General features: G+C 45.3%; 1 long non-coding RNA gene across 1 annotated transcript; it reads left to right on the top strand.

Moving 5' to 3' along the window:
* The first annotated feature begins 10,270 nt into the window (after positions 1–10,270).
* On the top strand, positions 10,271–12,814 carry LOC144102108 (uncharacterized). Its single transcript, XR_013308177.1, has 2 exons — positions 10,271–10,466; positions 11,651–12,814. It is a non-coding gene; the product is annotated as an uncharacterized LOC144102108 (long non-coding RNA).
* The last annotated feature ends 270 nt before the right edge of the window (positions 12,815–13,084 follow it).

Here is a 13,084-nt window from a genome sequence, read left to right as displayed (position 1 = left end):
GTCACTCTGAATTAATAAGTCAACCATTCAGTGCAATATTCCAACATGCATTGCAAGCATGCAATGCATCACACGTAAGCTAGAGATGCAGACATTTATCTACTTCACATGCATGTTCAGCACCTACACAGTTTTCAAATAATAGTTTGCTGCGCAGCGACAGTTCTGTATTATAACATTTGTCTCAGATGTCAATTCTCCTATGTGCTGCACGTAGTGAAAGGGGATAAACAGCTAAAGTATGTAGGCTGCTATATATTTTTTTTAAAGTTCGGTTATCTTGAAGTGAAGGTTCTCATAAATTACTGCCTCAGAGTATGAAAAGAATGGTGGCGAATAATTCTTAACACTTTTTAATGTGATCAACTTGTCTGTCACCCTCCCTCTCCGCACACAGGAATGAAGAAACATTACTCCAACATGCAGGTCTTCGCAAACGGGGAACTTTAACCTAACAGCTCGCGTATAATTTTTTCATACCTGCTGCGTGCACATGTGGACTGGTCTGCTGGGGAAACCATGTTTCACTTTCGGCATGAAATTGGCAAATATATTCTCATAAAACAATTTATAAATCCTAAAAGTGCTCGTAAACATATACTGCGACAAGCAATGCCGGGCAACGGGACCCCGCCGTGGGCGGTGTCGCCGTTTCGGCAGCTAACGATTGCGATCGCATAGGCCTGAAGTGTTAGCTCTGAATTCCAGCAACTCGCATGCAGCACAAGTTTCTGACGAATAAATCGCTCTGTCCTTTAACATCTTGTCGAGCTGTTGTGACGCAGGCCGAACAGAGCATATCTGCACACCTACGCCGTCATGCGAGACTGGCTGTGGCCGAAGTTGTCCTAGATAGAAATTGGTGCTCCTCAAGGAGAGAAAAGTCTACTTAACCAAATTCCCGAATTTCCACAACACTCTGAAACGTTTACCACCAACAAAATGCTCGAAGCTAAGCCAAGCGTTGTCCGTGGAGCTCGTAGCAGGCAGTCTGCCAACGGATCGCAACGGCGTACTGTTTTCGCCGTTCAATACTTGACGGCACTCGGAACATGTTGCATTCCAATGCAGTGAAGTGGTTGCAGTTTGAGGCAGCGCACAACACCATTTTTTCAGCGATGTGAGCGTTGGTATTCGCCGTGAGGCAATGTCCGCCGTAGTTTGGGCACCACCTGTGGGTGAGGAAGCCATCGCTTATTTTGGGCAAACTTTATATATACGTGCTTTTCTGCTCGTTTGTTGCAATTTATAGATAAAATATTGAATGTTAGGACATCCTTGATTATCAAACAACGTTTGTTTTTCATTATTTTTTGGACAAAAGTTGTGCTTCTGCAGTCGGTAGCTTTCCTCCCCGTGATGCTTAGAGCGCCCATGGTGGCTCAGGTAGTCTCGGGGAAGCACCATGCAAACTCCCATACATAGAGTTTCTTACTATTAACTAGAGGGAAAGCTGGCGCCCGCCTATGGGAGTTTGCGTGGAGCTTCCCCTCGAGACCACCTGGGCCGCCACGGGCGCTCTAAGCATCCGGAGAGCTACCGACTGCAGAACCACAACTTTTGGCCAAAAAAGAATGAAACAAACGTTGTTCGATAATCAAGAATGTCCTGACATTCAATATTGTGCCTATAAATTGCAACAAATGACCAGAAAATCATGTAAATATAAAGTTGGCCTAAAATAAGCGATGGCTTGCTCTCCTATTGGCCAAGTATTGCAGACAACAAAAGCTAATATTTCGTGCTTATAACAGGCACATTTTTAAAAAGAAATAGGTGTTAAAAACATTTTGTCGCCTCAACTCTTTAATACGTTTTTTAATGGCACTTCGGAAACCAAACACCATTTATTCGCGCCGTGTGCTGCTGCGTTTTCGCTACTACGGCTTTTGCGCGCTACGTTTGCGCCAAAGTCGTCTGCGCTGTGGACGGAAAGGGGCATCTCAGTCGTGTCACTCTCTGTTCCTGAAAAAAAACGACCTCCCCGCACCAAGTAGCTCATTGCCCCATGATGCTTTGAGCGCCCATGGGGGTTCAGGTGCAGCGTCGCCAGCTTTCCCTCTACTTAATAGTAATGGTGTCTTCGACTGGTCGCTTTAGATCGCTCTAGAGCGCTCTGAGAGGCGCCCGCACATTCGGCTGGTCGAAACCGGCCGCTCTGACTACATTCGGCTGGTTCTTTCTGAGCGCTCGCCTCCAGTTCAGAGCGCTCTGACGCGCTCTGAGAAAAAAGTCGGAGCGGCTTCGAGATGAGTCCACGTGGCAAAGCCACTTCAGCCATTTTGCGAAAGTGGTGCGAGGCCTCGGCGTCCCCTGCGCGTAGACAGAAGCAAGTGTAGGCTTTTGACGCAGTAGTAGAGTCCTTGCTGTGTTGTGTTTTGCGGGTGCCACGCTGTGTGAGGCAAATGTCCAAGAGACGCCGGATAACTACGCTAGGAATGCGGTCTGTGCTGCTGTCGCATGGCAACAGCGATTCCAGCAGCAGCTCAGACGAGGACGACAGTGCTATCCACAAGGCGATGTTCGAAAAATGAGCGTCCCGTGGGGCGGAAAGTCGGGGTAGCGATCGATACAGGCTAAGCGGCGACCGCGATGCAAACTGTGCGTGCTGTGTGCGACCACGTGCTGCTATAGGTATCCGACGCAGGAGAATTTAATATGCATGAAAAAGGCAAGAGCGAAAGCCAGATGTATCCGCCGCAGTGCCGCCAAAACTTCTCGGCAATATTGCGTGTCTTAAACAGGTCAACAACGTCAAAACATATTTGGGAGAAAATTCGAAGGGTCGCAAAAGTAAAAACAGCGCTAATTTTTACTCAAAAATACCTTGTGTCATGGCGCTCCTTGGCCATAGATGCCTTTTGCTCCATAAAAGTCTATAATCATCATGCAAGCGACGTAATGAAATTTACAAAGTATGCGTAGTCATAGCCGCGACACATAATCGTTATGAAGCATAGCATGACTCAGCACTTAAGTAATGTAAGGTGCACAGAGGTTGTACAAAGTTTGCTTAGTCATGCCTCGTAGCCGTGACTCGACATTTTGCAACATATTTTGCAACTTTAACGATTTCGCGTTCTCGCTTAAGTGTGTCTGCAGATTTTTTTTTTGGGTATCTTAGCTCCTCCATAAACGACACTTTTTATAATTAAACTGGCCACTGCAGGAAAAAAACTGCTATCCTAGCAGCAAGACTCGGTGCTAGAAGCCTTGCTTATGCTCTGTTGCGTGTACCTGCGATGTCTTGACAGAAATGCACTTGATATCTCCGTCACAACCGTAACGTCCTTGTAGCACTCGGTGCTACAGGCCTTGCTTATGCTCAGTTGCGTGCACCTGCGATGTCTTGGCAGAACTGCACTTCATATCCATCACAACCGCAACGTGACGCAGGTACGCGCATACAGGACACACGACACTGTCGGGGCATGCACTGGCTTAGCAGTGCTGAAGCAATCGCAGTTGCAACACGCAGAAGTGTGCAGAAGGAATGCCCAGTGTTATTCTAGCTTCTGAAAGTCAACAAAGCTGCCGTGAATTTGTGGTCCAAGGACAGGGTCACGTAAAAAGTTGCCGTGCAGGAATAAGCTTCGCAGAGGTAGACTATGTAACAGTCCGTGTAATCAGTTAACCTAGTATATTAAACAGTACTTAAAGAATGTTAAAGAATAAACATGTTTGCAGTCTTATTCTTTCCCTCATTTTTCAACAGTCGCTTGATACAGGCTCCGTTCCACATGAGTGGCGAATTGGGAAGGTGATTCCAGTTTTTAAGAAAGGTGACAGATCATCCCCAGGTAATTATCGACCCGTTTCGCTTACCAATGTATGCTCTAAGATCATGGAACACGTCATTTACTCTAATGTTGCCACATTTCTAACATCGGTCAACTTTTTTCATCCTAACCAACACGGATACCGGAAAGACCACTCATGTGAAACCCAACTAGCTTTGTTCCTGCATGACATTCATTCCTATCTTGACCACAATATCCCAACTGATGCGCTATTTCTAGATTTCGAGAAAGCTTTCGATAAAGTGCCCCATTCCCACCTTTTACTTAAAATGTCCCTGTTAAACATTCATCCTAGTGTCTTGAACTGGATTCGAAGCTTTTTAACGACCGCATGCAATTTGTTTCCGCTAATGGCTTCTCATCATCTTACACGTTCTTTCAGGAGTACCCCAAGGCACAGTTCTTGGCCCCTTGCTCTTTCTAATATACATTAACAATTTGCCTTCCACAGTAACATCTAGCATCCGCCTTTTCGCGGACGATTGCGTACTCTACCGCCCCATAACTAACGCCGAGGATGCTTACATCCTCCAAAATGACCTGGATAACATACAGCAGTGGTGCACTACGTGGCTAATGTCCCTAAATACTACAAAGACTGTGCAAATTTCTTTTCACCGCCGCCGAAATTATACTCCGCCTACTTATAAAATTAACGATACTGCCATTATTTCCGCTAACTCTTTTAAGTATCTTGGTATTAACCTCGCTAGTGACTTATCATGGTCCTGCCACATTAACCACATAATAAACTCATCAAATCGAGCAATTGGGTATCTCCGGCGTAAACTGCGCATGACACCTTCTTCCTTAAAATTACTAGCTTATAAAACATTTGTTCGACCTAAACTTGAATACGCTTGCGCAATATTTGACCCCCATCAGTCTAACCTTACCTAGCCTTTGAATCTGTTCAGAATCGGGCCACTCGCTTTATACTTTCAAACTACTCGCGATACTCTAGCATATCAGCCTTGAAGTTCCAACTAAAACTTCCTTCTCTCGCTTCCCGTCGCCGAATTTCACTTCTCTGCCTTTATTACAGGTTTTTCCATTGTTCACCCCGTGACAGCAAGCTCATTCTACCAGTACGTCGAACAACCCGCACAGGCCATACAAACAGCGTCATCCTGCATCGTGCCCGCACTACTACTTTTCAGAAATCATTTTTTGTTCACACAGCTCGCGACTGGAATGACCTTCCGTCCGACTTAGCACTAATCCCTGATCTAGCCCATTTCAAGACTGCCATCGAGGAAGCCATGTCATCGTCTTGATTTCCATGTAATATTCATTGTTAACCGCTGTTCTTGCGCCCACTCCTCAGGTAATGTCCCGTAAGGGACCCTTGAGGTTCAAATAAATAAATTATCAAGAAATTGTTGCCCATGCGCTAGTAGCATAAAAAACCGTAAGCGAATGACTAATGAATTTTTTAATTGTAAAAATAAGCTGGGAAACGCAGTTCTGCACTGCTGGCAAAAGGCAAAAATATTCAACTAAATCGGTGATTGTCATGTGCATTTGGCACAAGCAGAGCGCCAGTAGTAGCACGGGAGTATTGCACGTGTTCCCAATCCATAGCGCATGCATTTTGCATTAGTCAATGTAAAAAGATCAAACTTGACTTTGCACTTGCTTTTCAAAAAAATGAAATTGGTGTGATACACAAAAAAAAGAGAGAGAATTTTTGCCAATATTCTACAAACATGCAAAAGCTGAATTGCATGAACGTTGCCTCGTCTTTTTACTTCACTGTTGCCTTTCTAATGTTGCCTTATGCCGTTTTTCATGCACTGTGATTGTGTACATTTTTATCAAAATGAAGCACATGTTTGTTCACGCCTCATTTTCTTCTTTTACTTTTGTAGTCATGGACTTTGCATCACGTCATAACTATGCTGTAATGCTGCTATGACGCTGTGGTTGCTATGTCGCCGTTGCTATGCTCTTGGAGCAAACCCACATAGATCACAAAATCTTGCTCGGGGGTTTACGCATCAGAATAGTGCTCTTTCACCAATAATTAACTTCTACTGTGTGGAGTGCTTAGTTATGTTTATATTCTTTCCATTTCAGACTTTTGCACCTGGAAATACGGAGAAGAAAGTAAAACTTCCCGTCATTTCATAGCTTCGACAGGAAGGAAAGAAAGCGCACCGAGCGTTTTCAAACGCTACCTGCACTGCCACTGTTCCGGCCCGCACAAACAGCTTCCTATAGAACAGCGTAAAAGGTAGAAAAGGGGGCAAGGAAGCTGCAGAATTGGCAAGCATTGCTTTACAACTCTAGAGATCACGGAGAAAGACAGCAAGGTATGTGTAGTGTTTCAAAAGAAGCACTACGGACACTTCAATGAAGTCTGCCACCACAGGCTGTCCCAGGATGAGGCCAGAGTGCTTGCAGGTTAGCCACTCCTCTTGTACAAAGCGTTTGTGCATGCAGTGCTCACTGTACTAGAATGTAAAAACAATTAAAGGCTACACTCTATCAGCCATTTATAAGGTGCGAGACAAAAGTGCATTACTAGAAATTTAGGGAAACAAATTGTTCATTGAACTGAAGAGTGAAAGATCATTGCAATGAATTTTCATTCTACTGCAATGCATTCATGGCACAAAATAGGTGGTACGACACACGATAACACCCATTGTAAAGTGGGAAAAGGTATGTCCCACAAAACGAGGGGGCAGAATAAGATATAGTAGGATACAACTTAAGAACCAAGTGACCAATGCTCCTCAAAGGAAGCCTTCTAGCCAATGGTGTCGACCAATTCTGATGATGTCACGGTTAATCCTAAGGAGTAGCATTGCTGGAGGGTGGCAGATGAAAGGGGATTAGTTGCGGCTTAATTAACTGCTGGGTTATGAAAATGAGCTGATTCCACTCAACGGAGGGTCTTCTTTGAGGGCCATGCGCCACTTTGTTATTGAGCTCTATCTGACAATAGTGCAATACACTTGAGCTTACTCGGTCGCATGGAAGGGTGAAAAACAATTGATCCACAATGGCACATTGCAGGCGCATTGCAGGTACGAACTTCATGCCGTTTAGTTTAGAGATGCTTTGTGGAAGTGGTCCAGTCTTTCGAATTGAACATAATTAAGAATGCCGTCTAAAACTGAACCACTGCAACGTCTCTTTTCTTTTGTAGCGATAGCTACATTACGGTAGCATTTCGAGCCTTCAGCGTGGCGGTGGCACGTGACCGTGGCGGCTACGTGGTCATGTGGTTCGTCACGTGACCAGCCACATGGTGCAGAGCAGCTGCTGCTGCCGGCGGCGCGGTGCGCCGGTTAAACCGAGCTGCAACAGTTGTGCGCATGCGCCGTGTCAAGTGGGACGAAGGTGAAGAAATGCCCAGCGAAACGGAGCGCCGAAAGACTGACTTTGCAATTCGACTGAGCTAGTTCCACTCGGCCAGCTGTATCTATTGCATCTTGAACAAACAGCGCGAACAAAGACGAGCACAAAAGACAAGAAAGCGAACGACACGGCGCCGTGTCGTTCGCTTTCTTGTCTTTTGTGCTCGTCTTTGTTCGCGCTGTTTGTTCAAGATGCTTAAAAGAACGTCTTGCTGGGCAAGTTGGTACATCTTTGGATGTACCGTCCCGTTCCGTCCCGTTTATCTACCTTGTGGTCTGTCTGTTTTCGCGCCTGTAATCTCAAGATGCTTAACCAACTAGCCCGCCAAAACGTGTTAATGTATCTATTGCGTCACTCCAGGTTTAACCAGAGCTAAACCATCACTATTCTTTTCTGCTGGTTTCAGTGATTATCCTGGGTTTGTCGCTCAATCAGCTGACATTAAACTTCAGCCACAAGAATTCGGCTTGAGCTCCATGAAATGCGACTTGAATGACAATTACAGCATCAAGAGCAAACAAAAAATTCAATGCTAGCCTCCTTTTTGGCCGCCTCTCGAAAGCGTAGGCATTTTGTGCTGAAATAAGCAACAACACTACCGGTGTGACGGTTGTATGAGGGGCATGTTTTTTTTTCACGAGACAGGTTCGTCTGCAGTGAACTTTCATTAATTCGGATTATTTCACTGTATTGTCACTCCATCACTAATGCTCGCAGGAATGTCAGTAAGCTTTACAGCAGCCCATCCCATTGTCGTTTTCCCTACCATCAACTGGTTCAGCATGCATCTTGAGATCTTGCAGCTTCCTTTGGTGTTGGCTTTGCACAATCTAATGTCTCCGTGAGAACCAAAGTGACAGGTGCTCGAAAACCACTGCCCATGTCATTCAGTGCCTTGCTTTTAATCATCTAGAAAGCTGAGGAACAGTTCTAAGGTCTCCTCAGTGATCGAATCCCCCATCGCTATGAACAATGAAAACCTGTCAGGTAACTAGATGAATGCAACACCGAGAAAAACTACTGAGGGCACTTAAACTACTTACATACTTTGAGTTTGAAATCGTCGTTTTTATTTTAGTTCCTTTTCATTTCAAATTTTCTCTTTCTATCTACACACCTACTCATTAGCATACATTTGTAACGTAACGCATAAACTTGGTTCACCTCTGCTCGCCCAGACGCAACGTGTTTTTTTTGGCCAGTGGGTTCCACGCTCGCGTTGCAATCTTGAAGTCCTGGGTTCGATTTCCTGCGCCTTCGAAATTTTATTTTTATTTGATGTCACAGAAACGTCATCTGGGATTTTTGGGATCACTCATGGTTAACGCCGATGCAGAGTTTCGTTGCCGATAAGCTATATAACGCTTTCACATTAAAAATGTGTGCATGGAACATAGTCATTGCTAATCGTAATGATCTCTCACCGACGCCCACGCTTTAAAACATAAAACGAGTAGTGTGCATCCAGTTACTAAATCCACTCACAAACGGGGTCCCGAAATTCCTGTTGACAAGCGGAATATCAAAAAATGTACTTGGAAGCCCGTATCAAGAATGTGTCGTTTCCAAAAATTTCAGCCGAAAACTTCGCTCGTCAGAAATGAGCACGAAGTTTACCAGCCATCACTCGGAAGTGGCCTCAGTACCGAGAATTGTTTCCTCGGCCAGGGCGTCCAATATGTAAACATTAGGACATTGAGGCCGACATTCATCACTTACTGTGGGACTGCCCAGCTCTCAAGCCTACAAGGATCCGGCACCTGATAGTAGCAGGTCTTTACCAAGCAACCCTGCTTCATACATTGTCTGGGCGCAGGGACCGTACCATCGTTCTCTACTGGACTTCATCAAATCAGCTAACCTTTTTCCATTAATTTAATCTCTAGTACATCATTCATCACACTTTCACCCATCATTGATTACCTGGGGCAATAAATTTCGTTTAAAAAAACTGCTGATACTGCTTTCACCATGCCGCCAAAGAAAAATAATAAATTTATAGTTCAGTGCAATGTTGATATGAGGCACTTCCGGTCCTAGAGTGACAATGGCCATCTCAAAAGCTATACAAAAATTGTGAACTCGTGCAGGTGGCACGCCAGAGTGCGCTGTTGCCACACATATAGTTAAAGGTTCTGGTATCAGCTAAAGGTTTTCTTTTTCCATGTACTACTTTGCGTGACCATAACTACATTTCTATCCTCTCCAAATCTGGTACTATGCGCAGAAAAGTTTTCTTTTGTGAGCCGATGTTAATGAGCCGTTTAGAGTACTTATAACAAGCTGCATTAAAGCAGTAGAAATACCAAATTTTAGCTGTACGTTCAGTGTTTGCAACGATGCACAGCACATGAGAAGATATGGACAACCATGTAAATTGTGCCAGCAAGCGACAATAACTGAATGTTTTTCTCTCATGCTGTTACGGTTTCAACAGCTGAACGATGGCTGTGACATCACAGATAATTTGATGTTACGCGAGGCATACAAAAACTCCAGTATGGTCACAGCCTTCGCCGTTTTAATTTGCAGCAACTGTTATGAAAGCCTAACCCGCTGAAGTGGTTCAGTGGTTTGAGTGCTACTGAGCCGGAATACCCGGGTTCGAACGCGGCCGCGGCAGCTGCGTTTCGATGGAGGCGAAACGCAAGAGGTGCCCATGTGCTGCACATTGTCAGTGCCCAAAAATATCCCAAGATGGTTGGAATTATTGCGGAGCCCTCCACTACGTCACCTCTTTCCCTTGCTTCTTTCACTCCCACCTTCCTGCCCTCCCTCATGGCACGTTCAGGTGCCCACAGTGCCATTTCTTTTCCTCAAAAAGCACTTAACAGAAGCCTAGACAAGAGTTCAAATCGCAAAAAGAGAACAAGCAGCGATTATATTGCAGTTTTATGCATGACTTGCACACCCTTACATAGTCTATGACTTAGCAGCAGTCATTCAGTTGTTGAAACCGAAACAGCTTGAGAAAAATATTCACTTAGAAGTTATTCTGGATTCTACATTGCGCCTCATGCAAAGTATAGACGAGTTTCAAAATGAGACCCAGAGCAGCGCCATCTACGCACACTTGCACGAAGCTCGTTACGGCCGCCATTGTGTAGGAAAGCGAGCAGACGTCTGCAGAGTGCTCCGCAAGACTTCCTTGGTCTGCGACGCTCGTTTTTCGCCGAGTGCGTTCATTTATTATTTTATTTACCTGCCCGCTCCACCGAACTACCTGACGACATGCCAGTGAACTGCTGCGTGCCACTGTGCACGCAATACGGCAGCTTTGACAAATGTGGACGAAAAGTAAGTGCTCCCTTGCCTTGCGTCGCGGTTTTCGAGTGGCGAAGTGTACGCACGTGTTGAAGGTGTGAGCTCAGCTTCATGCCCGCGTTTCACCATGCACTTGTCATCGACGCCGATTACAGTTGCGCGAAGGCGGGTAAATCAGAAGCGCAGATGTGTACGGCCAGTGAAAGCAGATCGAGTGACGGGAGTTGTGAGCATATGTAACCTACTGTTTAATTCTATCAACGGTGGTAACTCGGAGCTGCATGGCCCACATTTAAAGCCCTGGGGTAAACGACTTTTGTGTCTTGCATGCTTGTGTGCATGCAACGTGCAAATACTGTCAGCGCAGGGCTAAGCAAGGGAGGAAGGGGGATGTTGATTAGCTTGGGCATTCGATAGCTGTTGAGGTGCCAGCTTTCTACAGACACTCAAGTAAGTTGCCCACATGCTGTCACATTCTTGGAGCCCCACTTAACCCTTCCGTGCATTCTCTTGACCGTGACATCGAACTTGGTGTTGCAACAGGGACTCCGGAACTTCGAGTGGGGGGGGGGGGGGGCAGGTCCTAAAGTTTTTGTTTGTTTATTCAATTTCGTTAACTTTTCTTTATAGTTTTATACTTTGCTGTAAAAAGTATTTGTCATTCACATAAAACGAATTGAAATGAGCCACTTTATTATTAAAGATGTACACATTAGAAGTGATTGACTGCATTAAAAAAGTCTGTTCATACTGTTTCAATGCTAGTAATCATGCTCATCATGCTCATGAACAGAGCTCAGTCAGTTAACAATTCATACTGTGGCACGATTGGTTTAGGTTACTGAAATTAAACGTTTTAAGGCTGGGTATGAAGGGAACGAGCTCAGCCTCACTGTGCTCTACATAACGCCCTAAAATTGAAGAGTTTGTCAGAAATCTGATCCGAGTGCAAAAGTTGGAGAATTGGGTGGGGGCACTGCCCCCTCTGGAGAAATGTTGGCGGGCAACCGGCCCCCCTGTTCCGGAGTCCCTGTGTTTCAAACAGTGAGGGAAGTGTCTGAGAAACAAGGTATGCATGGTGCAGTTAAGTTGTTGTTTGCCTATTGTGTTTCTCTCACGACATATGCGGTCGTGGTGAAAAGAAGGAGAGAGGGATGTTTGTGCAATGGACAGCTGAGAGTCATGACAACAGACATTAAATATTGTTTTATTTTCAGGTCTCCTACCATCGGTTTCCAAAAGAGGCAGACACCTACAGGAAATGGATAGCAGCCATCAAGAGGGATGAAGGGCCACTTTTTACTGTCTCAAAGGCGACAAGGGTGTGCTCTCTCCATTTTGTTGAGAGCGACTTTGTTGCTAATGTTGCAAATGGACACCGGCATTTGCACCAGGCCGCTGTACCATCAGTGTTCCCATTTAAAGAAATGAAAGCTGCAAGGAAGCCACCAGCCAAAAGGGCACCATTGCAGAATGTGCGAGCACCAAGAAGGAAGAGGCGAGTCGTGGATGTACAGCCTGCACAACGCAAAATGCATCTGAGCGTGAACAGCTCGTTAGATGAAGACTTGGTTGACATGAAGAATAAGCAGGCAGCTTCCGAAGGAACGGATGACTTCACTATACAAGAAAACTTGAGCCGCATTGCCAACAGACAGCGGGAATCTCCTGGGAAAACAGTGCGGAGCAGTGTTTGTACCTGCAATGAAACAATTGCACTCTTGGAAGAGCAACTGAAATCATCCAAGGCAAGAGAACTGGAAGCCAGAGCAGAGGCCCAGGACCTGAAACTGCAATTAATATCGAAAAACAGTGAAGTAGACCTGCTTCGCAGGGAACTGGTTCTCGCGCAGAAAAAAACATCCAAAAGCTGGAAGAGGCACCTCCATTTGGTATAGAACAATTCAAAGATAACAATGACGATATTGAGTTCTACACAGGCCTCCCAAGCTACAATCAGTTTCTCTCCCTCCAGAACTTCCTGGATGTCGGCAAACATGGAGAAAACATCATTCGCTACGAAGCCAACAGCTGTGGGCTTCGAAGTACTGAAAATGTTGGAAGGCAGCACAAGATCACGAAATATTGCCTTCACTCCCTCACTTTGATATTTTTCGCGAAGATAGACCCGGCAATGCGCGCGGTAGCGGTGTTCTAATCGCCGCAAACCGATCGCTGCGCTGCACGCTCGTTAATATCTCGTCCCCTTTAGAAATAATCTGGATATGTTGCAATGCTACCTTTCCGCGCTTCCTAATTGGTGTTTGCTATCGACCCCCAACTACAGACGACTCTTTCTTACCTTTATTTTACGAATCATTGCAAGCTATAACAACCATGTATCATAACACCCCCGTCGTTCTTTTTGGTGACTTCAATTATCCCTCGATAAACTGGACTAACCCTGCTTCCACCTTGTCAAAGTGCAACAACGAATGTGAATTCATGAACACGTGCCTGACTTTCGGTCTATCACAGCTGGTCACAGAACCTACACGCATTGCAGACCACTCCTCTAATATCCTGGACCTCATTTTAACAACCCACGCCGATATTTTTTCTTCGCTTATCTTTCTCCCGTCCCCGAGCGATCACGCTGTAATCTGTGGCTCTTTCCACTGCAGTTCACTCAAAAGCAAAAAAACAAGAAA

The sequence above is a fragment of the Amblyomma americanum genome, chromosome 8, assembly GCF_052857255.1.
Source record: "Amblyomma americanum isolate KBUSLIRL-KWMA chromosome 8, ASM5285725v1, whole genome shotgun sequence".
Classification (NCBI taxonomy): domain Eukaryota; kingdom Metazoa; phylum Arthropoda; class Arachnida; order Ixodida; family Ixodidae; genus Amblyomma; species Amblyomma americanum.
Note: the sequence above shows the minus strand (reverse complement) of the source record. Positions and strands in the feature narration are given on the sequence as shown.